We start from the raw sequence: 21315 nt of genomic DNA on the forward strand, positions 1-21315 counted from the left end.
TTTATTGATTTACATGCAGAAGAGGATCTCCAGGAAGAGGAATTATGGACAGCTACTGCCTCACCTAATGAGGAACCAGATCATGACTGCATTACAATGATGGAAGCTGAAGTGGGAACAGCACCATGAATACAAGATACTCCTTTGCAAAACCCCCAGTGGACACTGTTTGTGGATGGGTCAAGGTATGCCGATGACAAAGGAAAATTCCATACAGGCATGGCAGTCACTAGTGAGTACGAAGTGCTGTGTGCAAGGCAATTGCGCCCAGACCAGTCAGCACAAGAGGCTGAACTCATAGCCCTTACTGAGGCCTGCCTCATAGCAAAAGACTCCACTGCCAACATCTACACAGACTCCAGATATGCCTTTGGAGTAGTTCATGATTTTGGAGTAATATGGAAGGCCAGAGATTACATCACGGCCGCAGGAACTCCAATTAAACATGCTCCAGCAGTGGAGGCTTTAATGTCTGCAGTACTCCTGCCCACCAAAGTGGCAGTAATCAAAGTAAAGGCGCATACTCATGCTGATACACCAGAAGCAAAAGGTAATGCCTTGGCTGACCAAACAGCTAAACAGGCAGCAATGAAAGAGGAAGGAGCACAGCCAGATAAAATCATGCTGGCACAAGAGGATCTCAAACAACAAGAAGTATCATGGGATCTACTGAAACAAATGCAGAAGCAGGCCACTCGCTCAGAAAAGGAAACCTGGATAAAGGAGTCAGCCCTTGAAGAAGAATCCGGACTTTGGACACAAGGGAAGAAAGTGTGCTTGCCTAGAGCGCTCTATCCAGTAATTGCCTCTGTGGCCCATGGACCCACTCATCAATCTAAGACAATAATGAAGGAGCTCATTGATAAAATATGGGTAGCCCCAGGAATTACCCCTGTCCTGGTGAAATACGTCCAGTCATGTCTAATCTGTGCCCAATGCAATCCCGGTAGGACTGAGCCCACGCCCAAAAGATGTCTCCCAAAAGCCTTATACCCCTTCCAGAGGATCCAGATCGATCATATCCAGATGCCAATGTGCCAAGGATTTCAATACGTGTTAGTAGTGGTAGACATGTTCTCTGGGTGGCCAGAAGCCTACCCCGTCAGGAATCAGACAGCAATAACTACTGCTAAGAAATTGATACAGGAAACTGTCTGTAGGTACGGGGTACCTGAGGTAATTGAGAGTGATTAGGGCCCAGCATTCACTGCTAACCTAACCCAAGAGGTCTGGAAGATGGTAGGGTCACACCTGGCATTTCACACACCCTACAGACCCCAAAGTAGTGGCAAGGTCGAAAGGCTGAATGGGGTATTAAAATCGAAAATGCTGAAGATGACTAGGGAAACAGGGCTCAACTGGGTTCAGTGTTTACCAATAGCACTCTTTGCAGTCAGGCACACTCCCAAACCTCCTCACAAGCTGACTCCACATGAAATATTGTTTGGGTCAGGACCTCGGTTGGGACTGTACTTCCCACAACAATTGCAAATGCATTATGAATCTGTTGCAAAATATGTGATAGCTTTGAGCAAACAGTTGTCTAACATCCATGCACAAGTCTCTTCTTCCATTCCAGATCCTAACTCCCTAGAGGGCAGTCACACTCTAAAACCAGGAGAGTGGGTAGTAGTCAAGAAACACGTCAGAAGTACTTTAGAACCACGCTTCGAGGGGCCCTACCAAGTGCTACTGACCACTCCGACTTCTGTAAAGCTCGAAGGAAGACCCACCTGGATCCACGCTTCCCACTGCAAAAGGATAAGGAACCCGCCAGATCCAGAGCTAATAAAATGATTTTCTTCTGTCTGTTAGCACTATTAACACTCACCAGTGCATATACGCCTCCCCCACAGGATGACGGGTGGGACAATAAGTTTGTCAAACATCATCAGGTGTTGTATGAGAGCCTGAAGGAAGGTGAATCTGACACCACCTCCTCACTGAAAGATTGTTGGATATGTACACATGGCCCAGTAAATGCTAGGGCTATGCCTTATTTAGCTGTACCCCTAACCCTCCTAGAATTGAAAGCTTTGGCAGGATCAGCTATCTTCCTTTCTAGTATAAAGGAGGTAACGCCTAAAGATAACAACAGGATAGCCTCCCTAATGGTGGTAGCATGGGATGGGTCCCCATGGCTAATGATAAACAGAACTGGACCCTCAGCTGAGTATAGCAATATGCCCTGGAATGACTATATGTGGAGCAATGTATCCTGCTTTCCAAATTGGACGCACTGTCACTGTCTACAGGTCCAGACCCAAGGTATGGTTTTTAGTTCCCATAACAAATCAGGCTGTAACGACTCCAACCCGGACAGTCCAGTACAGTGCATTGGCATATATGCTGGAGCAAGTGGTGATTTAGCGTGCGCCCGCCGCAGTATAGGTGACCTAATAACAGGGATAAAGAGTAACACCACAGAGGGCCAGAAAGAGGGTCAAAAACTAGCAGAAGGTGTCGTATTAGCCTACTTAATCACTCGTTTGTTCAATACCACAGTGGTCTCTGTTCCAGAAAACATATACATAGTATGTGGACACAGGGCATATAAATGGCTTCCCCCGGATTTCAATGGTTTGTGTACAATTGCCAGACTCACGCCAGCCACTTTTCTACTGCCCCATGAAAACCTGAATGTCAATGTTATCCCCAAACACACCTTGTACAAAAGAGCTGCAGACAACATTCCTAGACCAAATGGAAAACCTCATCTTGTGGAAATGAGTGGTGCCAACAAATTCTTCAGTACCCTGTTTATCTATCCTATGATTATGCAAACGTATGACAAACTAGTAATGGCTACTGATTATTTAGATGACCAGATTTGGGAGATAATGAAACTGCTGAACACATCTAATATTGTCCAGAATCAGCTTATAATAGTTACTAACCAACACACTTTAGTATTAGACTATTTGACTGCGAAGGATGGAGGTATGTGTCAGATAGTAGGCACCGCATGCTGCCATTACATCGATCCACAAGGTAATCTACAAGTAAAAGCAGGCCTGGAAAAGATGAGTGAGATACGTGATAAATGGTTAGAGGCCCATAGAGCAGACAAATCAACATGGTGGTCTGACACTTTTTCATTCCTTAATCCCAGTAACTGGTTCAAGGGAATTGGTGGATGGCTGATGGGAATACTTGAGGGGATATTACAGATAGCCCTCATATTGTTTGTAAGCTACCTACTGATCAAAGTTGTTGTTTCTTGCATTAACCGCATCACCCGGAAAAAGAAAACCGCTGAAGAACCCATACTGCTCCTCTATGAACAAATGGCTAGCACAGCAGTAGATGATATGGAAAAGATTCCTCCATTTCCAACGCCTCCGCCTTCTCCAGCTGATGTACCTCCTCCACCCAAGACTGAAGATCCAAGACACACGAATTAGGGACAGATGAATCCCAGGGTATTATCGGAAGTCCGCTTAACCGGGAGCTTATCCACAAGGGATAGGTTGTCGCCACTGTCGGTGAAGAGGATACGAATGATATTTACTGTGGATTCGCTAGGATTAGGGAAAGTCTACAATCAAGTCTACAAGGGGGGACTGTTGTGGAATCATATATTCAGTATATTCAGTGTATACTTGCTTGTATAATGACTAAAAGTTTGCTTAACAAAATGGCCCCTGATGAAACTGCCAACACCCTCACTAATCCCTTACTAAACACTTTATGATATTGCTGACTTTTGCTATTGTCTTGTGATATGTGATACGTGACCACTGGTCAAATAATGTGACAATGAGATCAACCAGCTGAGTCATAAAGTTCCTCTTATTACCCTATATAAACCCATGTATCGCTAATAATAATCGGAACATCTAGCATTGACTTCTCTGTGACAGTCTGTGTGTGATTTCTCTCAGCGTACGTATGCCTTCCATTTGATATTGATTAGGAGCAGTACATCAACCTAGCCTGACTATTGGATCAGAACCAGAATCAGAACACTTCCTCTTCTGCTCCAGTATTTTGGAGATGGTAAGCTGAACGCTTCTGTGGGTCATTGTGGAGTTGCTTGGTGACCCAGGTGGTGGTGTTGCTGGCAGATCCTCTGTTTGCGGGGTGGCAGGTGGCACTGTCACTCCAGAGGTGGATGAAGAGGCCGAGACTGCAGCAGAATAGGAAGCAGGAGGAGCCAGAGACCTTTCTTGGTTTTTGAGGTGTCTACTCCCCTGCAACTCGTGCTTTGCACTTAAATGCCAGGTTATGCAGGTTGTGCTCAGGTTGAGAACATTTATGCCTCGCTCCAGGCTCTTATTGCACAGCGTACAAACCACTCGTATCTTGTCGTCAGCACATTGTCTGAAGAACTGCCACCCCAGGGAACTCCTTGGAGCTGGCTTTGGTGTGCTCGGTCCCTTGCTGGGGTGTGCAGTAGCAGGCGTATTGTCTAGGGGACGGCCGCTCCGCTTTTGCACCCTTGAAAAATTAGTGGTTGGGGATCGGTGCACTCAATCTCTTTCACTTCTCGGTCAGGGATAGGTGGATGGCCCTGGGAAACCCTGCTAACAGGAGTCATCAAAAAGCAGAAGAGACTGCTGCATGACTTGGGGCTCTGACTGCTTGGCTGATTTGCAAGGGGGTGAGGTGAAAGACTGATAGACATCGGCTGCAGGTGCCAACTCTGATGTTTCAGTAGGAGACTGGGTGGGAGACAATGTGAAGGAACTGGAGGCACTGTCAGCGACCCAATCTACTATCGCCTGTACTTGTTCTGGCCTCACCATTTGTAGAGCCGCATTAGGCCCCGACCAAATACCGCTGCAGGTTCTGACGCCTACTCGCACCTGAGGAAGGTGTTTCACTTGTGCGTGTAGCTGGCAGAGATCGACCACGTCCTCTTCCTGCAACCGGAGCCCACCAGCAGCACCACGACCTGGGCCACGTCCCTTATTTGTCGCTCTCCTCATATTTATGTAAAGGTTGTATCTCACATGTACAGATACAGACTAGGCTGCAATTTAATTTTTTTGCCCAAAATGTCTGTTTTTAAAATAACAGAATAGAACCACAGTATCTAAAGGGTGTATCTCACAATGATATATGCAGCAAAGGCTGCAAAATTAAGTTTTTTGCCCAAAATGGGTGTTTATTTAATAACAGAATATGACAGCAGTATATAATGCTTGAATTTCACACGTGCAGATGCAGCAAGGACTGTAAAATAGTGTATTTTGCACAAAAAGGGTGTTTTTTAAAACCCAGAAAATTATAGATGCATTTCTAGTTTAAATTGCACACTGACTAATGAGTCAAAGGCACCAGACGTTGGATATTGCCAAAAATGGGTGTGTTTTTTTAAAGACAAAAAATATTTGCAGTTTTTAAAACTTGTTTTTAACAATCACAGATGCAGCAAGGGCTGCAATATTAAGTATTTTGCAAAAAAAAAAGGGTGTTTTTTTTTACTAACAGTATATAAAAGCTGTACATAATGCTTGAATTTCACATGTGCAGATGCAAGGGTTGTAAAATTGTGTATTTTGCCAAAAAAGGGTGTTTTTAAAAACTCAGAAAATTATAGCTGTATTTCTAGCTTAAATTGCACACTGACTGATCCTGCAAAGGCACCAGATGTTGGATTTTGCCAAAAATGGGTGTTTTTTGAAAGCCAGAAAATTATTGAAGTTTTTAAAACTTGTTTTCAACAATCACAGATGCAGCAATGGCTGCGATATTAAGTTTATTGCAAAAAAAGGGTGTTTTTTTACTAACAGAATATGAAAGCTGTATATAACACTTGAATTTCACATGTGCAGATGCAGCAAGGGCTGTAAAATAGTGTATTTTGCCCCAAAAGGGTGTTTTTAAAAACCTTGAAAATTATAGCTGTTTTTCTAGCTTAAATTGCACACTGACTAATCCTGCAAAGGCACCAGATGTTGGATATTGCCAAAAATGGGTGTTTTTTCAAAGCCAGATTATTACTGCAGTATTTCAAGCTTGGATTTGAATGTCACAAAAGCACAGATGCAGTGCTGGTGTACTGAGCTTGCATAAAATGGCCGCCGCCAGACGGATAAAAGTTATTTTTCTCTGGCACTGGGCTCAGGGCAGGGTAAAAAGATTGTGCACTGCACCCACACAACTATATCTATGTAGATCGCTGAGTTCAATTGGAGTTCTGATAACAGATTCTGTCCTATTCTCTCCCTCACAGCAGCAGCATCATCCTCTCTCTACACTAAGCACAGCAGAGTGACGTGCAGCGCTATGTGACTCCAACTTATATAGAGGCTGGGTCACATGCTGCACTAGCCAATCACAGCCATGCCATTAGTAGGCATGGCTGTGATGGCTTCTAAGGTCACACAGTTAAACGCTTGTTGATTGGCTGCTCTGTAGCCTTTCAAAAGGCGCTAAGAAATCGCCGAACACCGAACCCGAACCCGAACTTTTACTGAAATGTTCGGGTTCGGGTCCGGGTCCAAAAATCCAAAAGTTTGGTACGCACCCGAACTTTACACTTTGGGTTCGCTCAACCCTAGTAATGACGAATATTCTTCATTTTTTTACATCTGAACACATGATTCCTCCGTGCTTCTTGCTTATGGGCCAATGAGTCATTGGCCCACAAGCAACTTAAGCAGGAAGGAATCATGACTTCAGATGGAAAGAAATGATGAATATTCGTCATTACGATTATATAGCACTATATTGAAAATAGTGCTATATATTTGTTTTTTAGAATATTCATCATTTTTTTCCATCTGAAGTCATGGTTCCTCCCTGCCTAAGTTGCTTGTGGGCAAATGACTCATATTCTATAGTGCTATATATTCGTTTTTGACCCACGCCTGTATTAAGCGTTTAAAATATTCACATATTACACGATAATTAACTTGCCAATTTTCGCGTAAAAAAAAAAAGAATGTAGAATATAAAGAATATACGAATTCACGAATATGCAATGAATATTCTACAAAATATTTGCAAAATATCATGAATTTGAATATGACCCCTGCCGCTCATCACTAATCCCCAAAAATGTTACAAAGATGCCAAATTAAAAAAAATTATATAGGCAATCTCATATTGTACATATGTTGAATTGGTTTTTAAACTACCTCAAAATTGGTTAAAAAAACCATCAAAGGTTCTCCGAACCACTATTTTCAGTGCCGCTTAATATAGCGATGTCTAGGTAATTCATCATGATAAAAAGAATGCATATTTGGTTAGTTCCTCAATATTAGAACAGTAAAAAGTAATAAAGTCATTACATTATGTTGATTTGCTCTTTTGAACCCAGTAATAAAAAGAGAGTGCATCACTGTCAGTTATTTCACTGTAATTATGCTTCACTAACTATCACATACTTACTGATAAACAGCTCTACTCAGATTTTTCTTTCTAATGATATTCTCTATTGTCATGCTCTGTTAATTTGAATCAATTTGACAAAAGCTGAAACTTAAGCATTTTTTTCAGATGTGTCTTTATAATATTCAGTAGTAAAAGTGAACCATGACTATGCCTGTAATATGGTCATTTACTTTTAAAACTACAAGCAATTTCACACTTAAAGGGGTTGTGCCACCTGTAAATGTTATTTTAATATAATTCAATATGAATAGTAATAGTTTAATTTCCACATCACCTGCTAAGTTGGATGCATATGTTCAGTTTCACCCTGCCACCAGTCATATTTACTGTTAGAAGCTATGACAGTTACAGGGAGAGCAGCAGAAAGGACGTGCCCTCTGAGCTGCCAACTTGAAATAAATCTCACAGATTTGGAGCAATTGGAGCAATGAATGAGGAGAGCTCATGTGAGGTTTAAGACTGGTTCTTTTTACATCAATCATGGAATAACCCTTTTTCATGACTGATGCTAAAACTGTTATTTGGCAATTCCTTAAAGGATTTTATTAAATTAGATAAGTGAGGATATTATTAACCCCTTCAACCCCATGACATACCAGTATATCACCTTGACTGAGGTAATGTATGGAGTAGACACCCGGCGCAATAACAGAGAATGGTGATCACGCCTAACCCCATCATTTTACACCGATTACGGCATCTGTGAGGCAAGACAGTCGGATGCGGATTTCTCTACCTTCGGATTGAAGCCCCTGCAGTGAAATTGTGGGCTCCGATCGGTTACTATGGCAGCCTTGACACTTCTGAGGCTTACCAGGCTGCCATGGGAAGCTCCCTGCTAAGCTGTGCATGAAGCATAGCTCAGTAGGGAGAGTGTCAAAATCCTATTCACCCTAACAGATATTTATTGGGGGGGAGTTAAAAGTTTTTAATGCAAAAGTAAAAAAAAAGTTAAAAAGTTTAAATCACTCCCCTTTTCCTAATTTTACATATAAAATATATATTTAAAAAAAATAAACATATCAGGTATTGTCACATCTGAAAATGTACTTGCACTTTATTGCATTTTTCCAGCTGTGTGGTCACCACCACTGTGTTGGTGTATTTAACCGTTTTAATTTATTTCTGTATTCCAATCTGTAATATATGTTAAATAAAAATTTGATACTATAATCATGATGGATGTATGACTAGCTTGTGTTTATTATTGAACCACATATACTTCTATTCTATTCTATGGTGTATATGGGTTGATTATAGGTGGGGATATAGGTATGGTGTTCATCCAAAAATGTCTGACCAATAAAAAATGTTTTAATTAAAATTCACCTGTGTAGTGAATGCCATAATGGAAAAAAATCCACACAATTTGCCATTTTCTAGTCACCTTTACCCCCCAAAAAAATGAATAACAGTGATCAAAAACTACAGTTCGACACACAAAAAACAAGCCCTTATACATTTATACAAGTTATGGCAGAAAATGGCAATGCAAAGAATTTTCTTTTTTAAGTAGTAAAACAAAAAAAATATATACAAGTTAGTTTTGCTGTATTCTTATTGAGCCACAAAACAAGACCTTCATGTCATTTGTAGTGCACCATGGATTCCAATATGTAAAACCCCCAAAACAAAAACCTTGGTGGAATGTGTAACACCCCAGAGTTGTTTATTATACATAAGGTCATCCAGACCAAAAAATCCCTTTAGGGGTCCCAACAAAAAAGTTTAATGTATATAAAACTAATTCTTTAATTGTACCTTTAAAATTAAATAACGATCATGAACAATTTGTGATAAGTCCTAACCGTCCCCAGTGGCTACTGTGGATGGTGACAGATGGAAGTGAGTCTGTTCCATATTACACAATGTGGTAATAATATCCATAAACACACAGATAAATAAAGCACCCACTCAGTCCTCCCAGCAATTCCAAGACTATAAGTGACATATTGCCAGTCCCTAATAGTTTTATTTGTTCATGATCTGTCGTCTGTAGGTTTAATTTTAAAGGTACAATTAAAGAATTTGTTTTATATACATTAAACTTTTTTGTTGGGACCCCTAAAGGGATTTTTTGGTCTGGATGACCTTTTGTATAATAAGTGAATTTTCATCCTCCAACCTAGGGCTCATTTTGTTGTTTACCCCAGAGTTGTGTTACTACATGCCTCTATTTGATGTGATTTTGCTTATGTTTTTCACAAATGTGCATATAAACTATGTTTAATGTAATTGTTCATGTAATTTGCCTGGTTACCAGTAGGTGGCAGCAACTCATTGGCAAGTACAAGTCCCAGTTTAGTGTATCCCCTCTGTGAGAGAAATGAGCAGTTTCCACATCCTGCAGCATGGGTGGAGTAGAAAGTTAGAGTGAGTGTAGCCCACACCCTGCTAGGGGTAGGGTGTGTGTGTGAGGAGTTCCCCTGTATAGGGAAGACAGCAAGGACCTAGTCTCAACTGAGACTTGGCCATATACCCAGTCTGAGCACCTTCAGCTCAGCTGGAAGAAGAAAACAGAAAACTAAAGACAAACTACAGAATTCCAGGAAGAAAGCATCCCCTGAGAATCCATCTGTGAGATAAGTCCAGAGTCCTAGGAGAAGCAAATTCCTCCTCAGTTAGACACCGTGACACAATTATCACTACTCTACAGAGACACTATAAGCCATTACACTACTCTGGCATTCCTAATCTGGGACGTGCGTTATATCACCTTGGAAGGGCCCTGGGATAGTACCCTGCACACGCTGCAATTGGCGTCATGACAAATACAGAATATTAACAACCCGTATCCTGGCCATTGCAATTTTTTTATTTTTTTATTTAGCCCCACAGAGAATTTTATCCTGTTTTCCCATAACAGACATGGTAAATTAAAAAAAAATGGGCCCAGTACTTAAGTGGTTAGTCATAGAAAAACATAGCTGCTTTTGTCCATAGTCTCATTAGTATTGCCACTTAGCCCTATTCACTTGAGTTAGGTTAAACACAACATGGTACTGTTGCTGGAAAAAGGACAGACCCTTTCTTATCCGATTTCATACAGCCCCTTTATCCTCTACGGAAACTGAAGTTAAGATAGTGGGATGCATTTTTTTAAACTTCTTACCACAAATAGATACAGAGCACTCCTCATTTATTGCTTTAGTTCCTCTGCTAGATTTTATTCAGGTTGGCAGCTCGAAGGGCATGTCATTTTCAGTGGGCATATCCTTTTTTAGGGGGTTTGTCCTTTCTGTAGCAGCTCTCGTCCTGTAAAGGTAGTTTCACATATATGGTAAGAGATCTCTGGGTTCTGCATTGCCGGAGGGTACTGGAATGCCCACCGGCCCCATTAACTATAGAGATCCAGCTGATACCCACCAAATTGCCAGGATTCAGCAGAAAAAAACAAGCTGCAGGCATCAGTTTTTGTCTGGCCGATTACCAGTATTCTGTTCCAGAACAGCTTGGTGAATGGCTGTACTCATATGTAAAAGTAGTCTAACTCTCACAGCTATTAACAGTAGATATGACTGGTGGTAGCTGAAGGATGGAATTGTACATGTGCGACCACCTCAGTACAACTTTTTATCCAGGTTATCTAACCGAACCTTCAGACCTTAGGTTTGTGAACTATTCACTCTAATTCTAACCTTACCTTCTTATATATCTTCTACAAATGTGTCTACCCTTACCTTAGCTTGTATATGGTTAAAGGTAATGTCTCATCAGAAAATGACCAATTTTTTAAAATCACATTATGTTTAACATATTTTAAAAAAAATTTAATTTCTCATGTCAATATATATATTTTTTTTAAATCAGATTGTTTTTATTGGGATTTTCAAAACATTTTATAAGACAAACGAAACAGTCCCCCCCCCCCCCCCCATACCCCAACGTCCTGGATCCAGGTAGAGACCCTCCAAAAGTCTATTCCAGAAAGCGTTCAATATAGAAATGCATCAGTTATACAGTTTAGCTGGACATCCGGCACATACACCTCAGACACATTTTGCATGTCATTAATTCAAATATATCAGTACATTACATTACAGCATAGTAGAACGTATATACCATTCCACATTCCAGTAGACTATACCCCATACCCTTTGGCAGCACACCTCCCGTACCTGCTCCCAGTAATCTATGACACCGCTGTCTCCTATGTGTGACCTCTAAAAATATGAGTGGATCCGGGACAATGTGGATTCCAGTATCTATTTTAAGCAACATTAGTCTACAATATTGTAGTATTGCCTCCACCTTCCCCAAATCTTCTCATACTTTTTACTGTTGTTTCTCTTCTGGTATACAAAGTTTTCCATTTGTAACAGTGTATGAACCTTACGAACAAGCTCCCCCACCTCCGGAGGATCATGATCCACCCAATGGAACGCAATCACCTTTCTTGCTTGATACAATATGCGGGTTACCGCTAATTTTTGCTCAGCAGCTAGTTGTACGGACTCAGTGCAACCTAATACACATAATCTGGCATCTGCCTCCACTCTTATCTCGAACACTTTCCGTATTAGATCTATTATGCCTTCCCAATATCTCCTCAACCTAGGGCAGTTCCACATAAGGTGCATCAACGTAGCATTGGGTGCACCGCATCTAGGACACATGTCATCCGACCTGTACCCCATTCTCCTCAAAAGGACAGGTGTTTGATAAACTCTATGCAGCAACAGTAATTGCGACATTCTATGCGTTTCGCTAACCGCAACATCTGTGAACCCTTCCAATACTGCACGCCATTGCTCTTCTGTCAGGTCGTCAATATCCTCCCGCCACTTATCATACAACCGAAGAGGTTGCTTTTTAAACTTCATTTCCATAAGGCTGCTATAGTGCAATGATATGACCCCTCTGGTGGAACCCCCGGAACTAGCTAAATCAATCATCAGATTTCTGGAGGCCGGAGCAACCCCCCCCCCTGCTGCATCCTGAGCACGTATAGCGTGTCGCATCTGCAAGTATAAATAAAATTGGGAGTGTGGGAGCATAAATTCCTTTTGAAGTTGGGCATATTCTTTCAGAGTATTCCCCTCATATACTGGTGCATGTAAGTGAGTCCGTACCTACCCCAAACCTGGACACCAGGCACTTTATGTAATTCTGCATACAGAAGGTTAGGCCAAATTGCGGTGAACCTAGTATAACCCTGTACCCCAGCTATTGACTTGCCTTTCCACTAGACTTTATGAATCACCCGTAGTAGCGGGATGTCGCTTCCCATTTTATCCAATGATCCATCTTCCAGTGCCGTCATCAGATTCTTGCCTTTAAGATAGTGACCCACTATTCTTCCTGCTTTATCAATTCCTTCCTCCACTCCCCATCCCCGCAATTGTTGAAGTTAGGCAGCTAAATAATAAATCCACGGATCCGGAGCCCCGAGTCCCCCATCCGTTTTTGATCTGCACAGCGTTGCTAGTTTAATACGTGGAACTCCTCTCTTCCAAATCAGGTCCCTGAATATAGCATTAACTGTGACAAAAAATCTGGCAGGCACCCATACAGGTGCATTATGTAGCAAATATAGGAGCTGTGGCATTAAAATCATTTTTATAAGGTTAACTCTTCCTATTACTGAGAGTGGCAACTTAGTCCACGTCTGCACCTTCTGTCGAAATCGCTGTATTAACGGAGTCAGGTTTAATTTTTCATAGTCCGCTACATCAATGGTGACCTGAACACCCAGGTATTTAAAGGATTTGACTAGTTGCAAGCCCTCCGTAGAGCCTCCACTTCGCCCCTCCTCAGTCGAAAGCGTCATAAGTGCAGACTTGGACCAGTTAATGCACAGTCCCGATAACCTACTGAACCCATTTATGATGCTCATGGCTGCCGGAAGGGAGGAGTTCCAATCATCAAGGAATAGAAGCATATCATCAGCATAGAGGGCCACCTTTTCAGTTATCCCTCCATATTTAAAACCTTGAACCTCCCGCGCCTCCCTCAATGCCGCTGCCAACGGCTCAATAGCTATTGCAAAAAGCAAGGGCGATAATGGACACCCCTGCCTTGTCCCTCTGTGTAACGGAAAGGAGTGAGAAAGAACTCCATTAACCCTAATCCTAGCAGTGGGGATTTTATATAAAAGCTTGATCCATTGGATAAAGACAGATCCAAAGCCCATCCTCCTGAGTGCGGCCCACAGGTAATCCCATTCCACACTATCAAATGCATTGGCCACGTCCAGAGACGCGACCGCCGCATTCAACCCGTGGAATCGGCCCACCTGTATATTCAGGAAGAGGCGTCTAATATTAACAGCCGTTGACATGTTGGGCATGAATCCGGCCTGATCCGTATGTATTAGTGATGTGATCACAGTATTGAGCCTATTCGCTAATACTTTAGCCAATATCTTCACATCGACCTGCAATAATGAAATAGGCCGATATGATTCAGCTAACAGAGGATCTTTACCCTGCTTAGGGATAACGACTATGATCGCCTCATTCATGCTAAGAGGCAACCCATCCTGACATTGTGCCTCCTTGAACACTTCCAGCAACTGGGGGAGCAGAATAGGGGCAAATGTTTTAAATATTTCGGCAGGTAATCCATCACTCCCTGTCGCCTTGGTATTTGACATTTCACTCAGGGCCCTTTCCAGCTCTGTAATTGTAATGGGTCCGTCCAAGGCTGACACCTGATCTGCCCCTAACGTGGGGAGTTGTATCCCATCCAGGAATCCTACAATTTCTGGCACTCCTGCACTGGTCTTGGACTCATAAAGGGATGAATAAAACGTATGCATAATTTCCACTACCCTATCCTGAGCAGTACAGACAGTCCCCTCATTGTCGCAAAGAGCAGCGACATATGCAGAAGGCTGCTGTGCTTTAGAAAGCAGTGATAGCAATCTACCTGTTCTTTCCCCTTCTTCATAAAATGATTGTTTCTGAAAGAAACGTTTATTCTTTGCCCTGAGGAGAATCTTATCATTTAGTTTACGCTGTGTTTCTTGCCACTGCTCCCTGAGCAATTCCGTGGGCTGTCGAACGTATTGGGTCTCCGCATCCACCAACAGGCGCTCCAAATTCCTAATTGTTATTCGAGACTCATTCCGTTTTTTATTGACCTCTGCAATTAGTATTCCCCGCAGAAATGCCTTCATGGCATCCCATACTATCAATGGAGAAGATCCCACAAGATTAATGGTAAAAAATTCTGTCAGCACTGTCCCAATATATGATACTGTAGGTATCACTGACAACCAGAATGGATTAAATTTCCACAGTGGTCTCCCACTGTTCAAGGGGGTAAGGAAGTTAGCTGACACCAAAATGAGGGAGTGGTCAGAAATTTTCCTAGGTAAATATTCAATGTTGCAGATACGACACCCCATCGCCTCATTCCCCAGCGCTAGATCTATTCTCGACAGTGTCTGATAGGTACTAGAACAGCAAGAATACTGCCGTACAGAGGGATTACGCAGCCTCCAGAAATCCAATAATGATGCCTCCTCCAGAAGTCTCCCAAATGGCGTAATTTGCCCCCCTGAATGAACATCAGAGGTCTGCAACCTGTTCCATTCCGTACAGATCACATTATTAAAGTCCCCCAAGATCAATGCAGGTACACTCGGATAGTCTGACATAAAGGCTATCAGCTTTTTAAGGGCAGTCGGGGAATATGGTGGCGGTATATAAATCCCACAAATAATACATTGAACATTAAAAAGTGTTCCATATAGGAAGACATAGCCCCCATTCGGATCCATCCTCTTATCTATACAGTTAAAACTTAGCTGTCTATGAATCAAAATACTTACCCCCCTTGCATATGAGGAGTAAGTAGAATGATAACATTGAGATGTCCAACTAGGGGACAATAAGTGGGATTGCTCCGGAAGGAGATGCGTCTCCTGTAGACAACAAATTATGGGATAATATGACTTTATCGTTTCCATTACTGCCTTTCTTTTGATGGCGTCTTTAACCCCTCTAATATTCCAGCTCAGGAAATTCACTGGACTAGCCATATTCAAACATGCAAACCCATATATGTACCGGATGCTGTAAAACATACTTCTTCAGTGTCGGTCTTCCCTGGATCATCATCATGGACCTAAGATCCCCTTTCCCTAACTCCCCCCTTCCCCCCCCATCCCCAAACATTCCCTCCCTCATTACCTAACCCTGGAAGTCTCGCCTTCTAACAGACCCCACTAATATACCTTAATATTAAGGCCCGTGGGTATTCCTAAAATCTGTCAGCAAAGCTGGCCTCCCAAACCCGTGACGTCTGGCGTAATCTCAAACTGTTGTATCACGCCAGGTACACTCACACCCTATCAAGTAACTGGAACGTATAAAACTGTGTACCTTCCTGCACTAACCCCAAGTATAGTTGAACATAATAGACTATGTTAGCATTGCTCACCAACCTAGTATCACGTATATGCAGCTGGACCTCTTACTAAATCATATAAAAACATGTAAAACAAATATGAAAATTTAGCAAGATTCAAAACTTCGCTGTTACACAGAACATATTCACCCTACAGTGGGTGCATTGTCCCTTCTTCCAAATGGGCCTCTCAGTCGCCTTGATTCCCTTCCGCCCGGAGCTGCCGCTCATGTTGATCTAACCATCTGGATGCCTCTTTCGGGTCTTCAAAGAAGCTTGTGGTTCCAAGAGCCACTATTCTGATCTTCGCCGGATATAGCATTGAGTACGATGTTCCAAGTACCCGCAGACGTCGCTTTACATCCAGGAAACGGGCGCGCCTTTTCTGGACCTCCATAGAAAAATCAGGAAAGAACGAGACTCTGCGACCATCTATGGAGAGATCAGGCATATCTCTGGCCTTGCGTAGAATAGAGTCTCTATCCCTATAGTGCAGTACTTTCATCAGGACAGGTCTTGGTGGCGCTCCTGGTGGCAATGGCCGCGACGGAACTCTGTGCGCCCTTTCAATAGCAAATAAGGGAGACAATACGCCCTCTCCAAACTGATCTTTGAGCCATTTCTCAAAATACTCGGTGGGATTTGGGCCTTCCACTTTTTCAGGTACACCCACTAACCGCACATTATTACGCCTCAGGCGATTTTCCATGTCATCTTGTTTGGCAGAAATAATGTCAAGCCGGCGAGAATGTTCCGCTGCTGCTCTTTTTAGCGGCTGCACCTCATCCTCCATGTCTCCCATGCGATCCTCCAGGGATGTAGTGCGGTCCGCCAGCTTTCTAATATCATGCCTGACAATAGAGATGTCCTCTTTAATAGCCCCCACCTGCATGGTCAGGATAGTAAGTGACTTGCCCCACTTAGAAATGGCCTGGAGAACGTCTTTTATAGTGGGCTCCTCTACATCTGAGTACATTGCATCAGAGTCCCCAGCGCCATCTGGGTCTTGAATGGCAGCGAATCTGTTAGGGTGCTGTTTCAGGCCCATCACTTCCTCAGGCCCTTCCCCTTCAGACTCCCGTCCCGCTCCAGTCAAGGAGGACTCACTGTGACCGGTGCCAGAGGTGCAACTCTCCCTGAGAGGCTCCGGTGTGTGCGCAAACTGACTCAGCCGCTCTGCCACCTCTTGCTGCATATCCGTCACTCTGTCTTTGCGTCGCGGTGTGGCGCTCCTGGCGCCATCTTGTGAGGCCTTGCTGTTTCCTTTCCCGGTCCCCCGTCTGGACATGGTGGCCGCTGAAAAGACACTGAAAGGGCCGGATTCTGTTCCGGCAGTGTTGCCTATGCTGTGAGCGCTGAGATCCCGATATAATATCGATACACAGGTATATTAGGCGGATAAAAGTTCGGGGTAGTGCAGGAGCTCCGGAGATCACGTCCGCTCACATGCCTGGCAGACCACGCCCCCCATGTCAATATATTTTTAAACAAAAACCATAAAATCCTGCAGTGCCATACTATTACATTGCTGCAAGTACTTATTTAACACTCTGTGCCGTGATAGTACCTTGCTGTACTTGGACTCACTTGTGGTTGGCAGCTGTTGCTGTAATAAATAAAAATAAGTAGAAAAGCATAAAAACTATAAAAAGGTTTTCATGTCACTTATATTGCATTTTTCAAAGAAGAGGACCGGCACTTCGCAGATGTAGATCACAATGTAGATTTATTCAGTCACATAATTAAGTGGCATAGTGACGCGTTTCAGCACAAGTGTGCTTTCATCAGACTGCTGATGAAAGCACACTTGTGCTGAAACGCGTCACTATGCCACTTGAATATGTGACTGAATAAATCTACATTGTGATCTACATCTGCGAAGTGCCGGTCCTCTTCTTTGAAACGTTTGTCTGGACGCCATTCCACGGACACGTGCACCGCGAATTCAAGAAGGTAGTGCCGCCCTGCTTTTACTAGAACTTATATTGCACTGTGACTGTCATGAAAATAAAGTCCTAAAATCAATTGCAGAAAAGCAGAATTTCATGCTATCACCTCAAAAAATGTATAAAAGTTATACAGTACATTAAATTTACCCCACAATGGTGGCAGTCCAATATAGACCTCATCCTTAACTCATTCCCTCTCACTGATGTACTATAACATCAAAGTGTGCTGAGTTAAAATTGTGTGCCATAGATGGCATGGACTCAGGAGATGGGCCTGCAACATAACATCACTTTCTGATGCCGACTGGATTGGATTCACTACCTGGAGTGGACAAAACTCTGATCCCAGCAGTTTAACCTCTGAGATGCTGTGGTCAATAGCATATGAGCGGTTAGACAGTGGGAGGGAGCTCTCTCTATCCTCAGATTGGCACCCCACAAACACAATCATGGGATGCTGAGTACTTGGCATGACAGGCAGAGGCCTTCTGAAGGGCCCCAGACCTGCTATGTCCTGGCAACTAACACATCCTGCCTTAGAAGTATTTGTCACGGCCATGCCCATGACTGTGACTTCTTTACCGCATGCAGTTGCCTGCGGTTTTGTATGGGTGTTCTACCACGGGTGAGGGCCGCTTGTTTGTGGCCTCACTTGTGGTTTCCGCGGGCAACTAGTGTTGTATTTAGCAGCAGAGCAGCCTGAGCATCGCTAGGCAGCTTGCTGCCCTGGCATGCGGTCTCACCTGACTTTCTTTATGTTAGGTGTGTGTGTTGTGTGCATGGTGTATTTTGTATTGTGTGCACTTCCCCTTTATGTGTCTTTCCCTTCTGTGGTACTGGAAGGGTTAACTTCCTTCCCAGTGTGTGTGTGATGTCACTGGGTGTGTCCAACCCTTGGGTGTGGCCACTTGGGCCTATATAGACCCTCTCTTTAGCAGAGCTCAGTAGGTTGTTTCAGTCTTGCTATCTGGAGCAGCCTCCTGTCTTTTCTATCTGCCTGTGAGAGCCACCACTGTGGTCATAAGTTTAAGTTTAAGTTTAGCTAAGTCTGTATGATGTTCGGTTTATGTTTTCCTGTATTATTCAGTGCTGCCATGTATCTGGGTTCCGGTGTGTGGATGAGTTTGTGCTGACTTCTGTTTGCTATTTGTGGACTTCAGCTTTCCTGCACACGGATCCAGTCAGCAGGGCTGTGGCAGGTGACTGGAACTAGTGCAGCACCTGCCATATACATCGGCTTGCATTTGTTCCCCTTTTCCCAACAGCTTGGCCAGTGAGACTCCTGCTCCTCCGTGCCTAGGAGGAGTAGGTCGTCTTACCCTGACTCCTAGCGCAGGGACCGGACGGAGGGTGAGTTAGGGATCCGAGGTACCGGCGCATGGGTCCTCCTACCTTTAAGGTCGGCCCATGCAGTTAGGAGTTAGGGTCAGGGTAGGGACGCTGTAGGAGGTGACCTGCTCCCTATCCTGTTCTCCTGGCTGAGCAGCCATAACATCACCCGGAACGCACGGCTGAGGATTTCCCCCATCCTCAGCCGTGACAGTATTACAGTGTATACAACAAGCAAATTTTATAAAGTTTTTAAGAATATTGAAAAAAAAAAAAAAAAACTTTTCCTATTTCTCATAGATAAATCAAAAAAAATAAGCAAACCCGGTATTGCCACATCCACAATGACCTAATCAATTAAACCTTATTATTTAACCAATAAGATGATTGCGCACCTTGCCTCCTTAAAAAATAAACAAAAAATTATCTAAAAGGTCCAATGTATCTAAAAATAATATAAATAAAATCTATTGCTCATCCTATAAAATCTGAGTAGTAAAATGTAAGAAAAAACATGTCAATTTGCTGTCTTGAAAATCGTACTGACCAGCAGAATAAAGTTAAAATGTAATTATTACTGTGTAGTGAACACTTTAAAAATGAAATGTTTAAGAAATGTTGGAATTACATTTTTGTTCACACTGATTAAAAAAACTTTCATATCTGTGTATCTATTGGTCTGATTCAGCTGAATGGGTCGACCGATTAGATTCAGGTCATTTTCTACTCAAATTGAATCACAAAATATTCGAATGCAAATCAGATGTTTATAATCAGTTCTCTCATATCTATCTATCTATCTATCTATCTATCTATCTATCTATCTATCTGTAATCTATCTATGTATATATGATCTAATTATTTATCTATCTATCTTATTATACTTTTGGTCAACGTGAGAAAAAACATAAACTATACACTTGACAAGAATGATGGGTTAAGCATAATGTAGGCAGTTCATGAACCATAAATGACAAATGGCCTGTATAAATGTAGCTGCATTTTACTCTTTATGTGGCATTTGTCAGCTTAGTAAATTCAAGGAATGCTGACTTGCTGGTCAGTAATAAGGCATAGAAGTAAAGGTTATACACTGTGCATACTGGTAGGATAATCATAATAATATAAAAGCAATGCAAATCATAACTAAACTATATTAGACCATTGCCTTCTAGATAAGACATATTTTATCAATGGAAATATACTGGATTCTCATCCTATTGACATGTCTTTCATTAAGAAATTAGTAAATTTAAGATTGTATTTGGTGATCAATAAATGTGCTGATCACAACACTATAATTTTGCTAATTTGGGATTTTTTTGTTTTATAGTGGACATCATCAGTATCAGATCGGGGTAGTTTGGACCTAATATAGGAAATTCCAATAAAAAGAAAGACGGTCCAGCTTCACTGAAAAATACTTGAGGCTTTATTTAATCCCGTGCAGATAAAAACCAACATACAGCAATGCAGAAAATCGACCGGTTTCGGATCACTATAGATGTGGATCCTTAGTCATGATGTGCATCAGTAGGAGGTGAAGTCGAGACTAAATAGTGAACCACTGAGAACAGGTGATCACAATCAGGTACAGGACACACCTCCTGATCAGATGCTGTAAGAGATCGGGGGCTGCCAGGCAGCAGTGGGCAGTTATGTACACAGTTCTTAGTATATTCTAACTTGAAGCGTCCCCATCACCATGGGAACGCCTCTGTGTTAGAATATACTGTCGGATCTGAGTTTTCATGATTGTGAAAACTCAGATCTGAAAAAGCTAATACTATTATTTTCCGTTATAACCAAGTTATAACAGAAAATAATAAAGTGAAGTTCGGGTCCCCATTGACTTTAATGGGGTTCGGGTCCAAGTTCGGATCAAGTTCGGCCGAACTCACCGAACCCAAACATCTAGGTGTTCGCTCAACTCTATTTACAATGTAAATCACATTATCACGAGATGACTGAATATTCTCTACTGAATCTTCAAAATGCCAATCTAAAACCTGGAGAATCAAATTCTGCGATATCTACATAAGTCATAGGTCTAACTCCTTAAAGGGGTTCTCCGGGAATTAAGAAAAAGAAAATACTTAAATATTACTTAATTATAAATATATTCCCAAATACCTTTCATTAGTTAGAATGGCTTGTTTTGTCTAGGATGCAGTCATTAAGAAAAATAAAATGTCCGTCGTCCTATTAGTACACACAAAACCTGTCCTAATGACATAGCAGGACAAGTTACTTAACAACACTGAGCTAAAGAGCTGCCTCATCCTCCTTTCTGCTCTGCTTGTCAAGGATTATGATCCTGAATACAGTTTAATAT

The 21315-nt window shown here is 42.4% G+C and overlaps 1 long non-coding RNA gene across 1 annotated transcript; it reads left to right on the plus strand.

Annotated features, from left to right (window-relative positions):
• Positions 1-1699: 1699 nt before the first annotated feature.
• On the plus strand, positions 1700-12352 carry LOC120997854. Its single transcript, XR_005778238.1, has 3 exons — positions 1700-1833; positions 2356-2361; positions 12342-12352. It is a non-coding gene; the product is annotated as an uncharacterized LOC120997854 (long non-coding RNA).
• The last annotated feature ends 8963 nt before the right edge of the window (positions 12353-21315 follow it).

The sequence above is a fragment of the Bufo bufo genome, chromosome 4 (genome assembly GCF_905171765.1).
Source record: "Bufo bufo chromosome 4, aBufBuf1.1, whole genome shotgun sequence".
Lineage (NCBI taxonomy): Eukaryota > Metazoa > Chordata > Amphibia > Anura > Bufonidae > Bufo > Bufo bufo.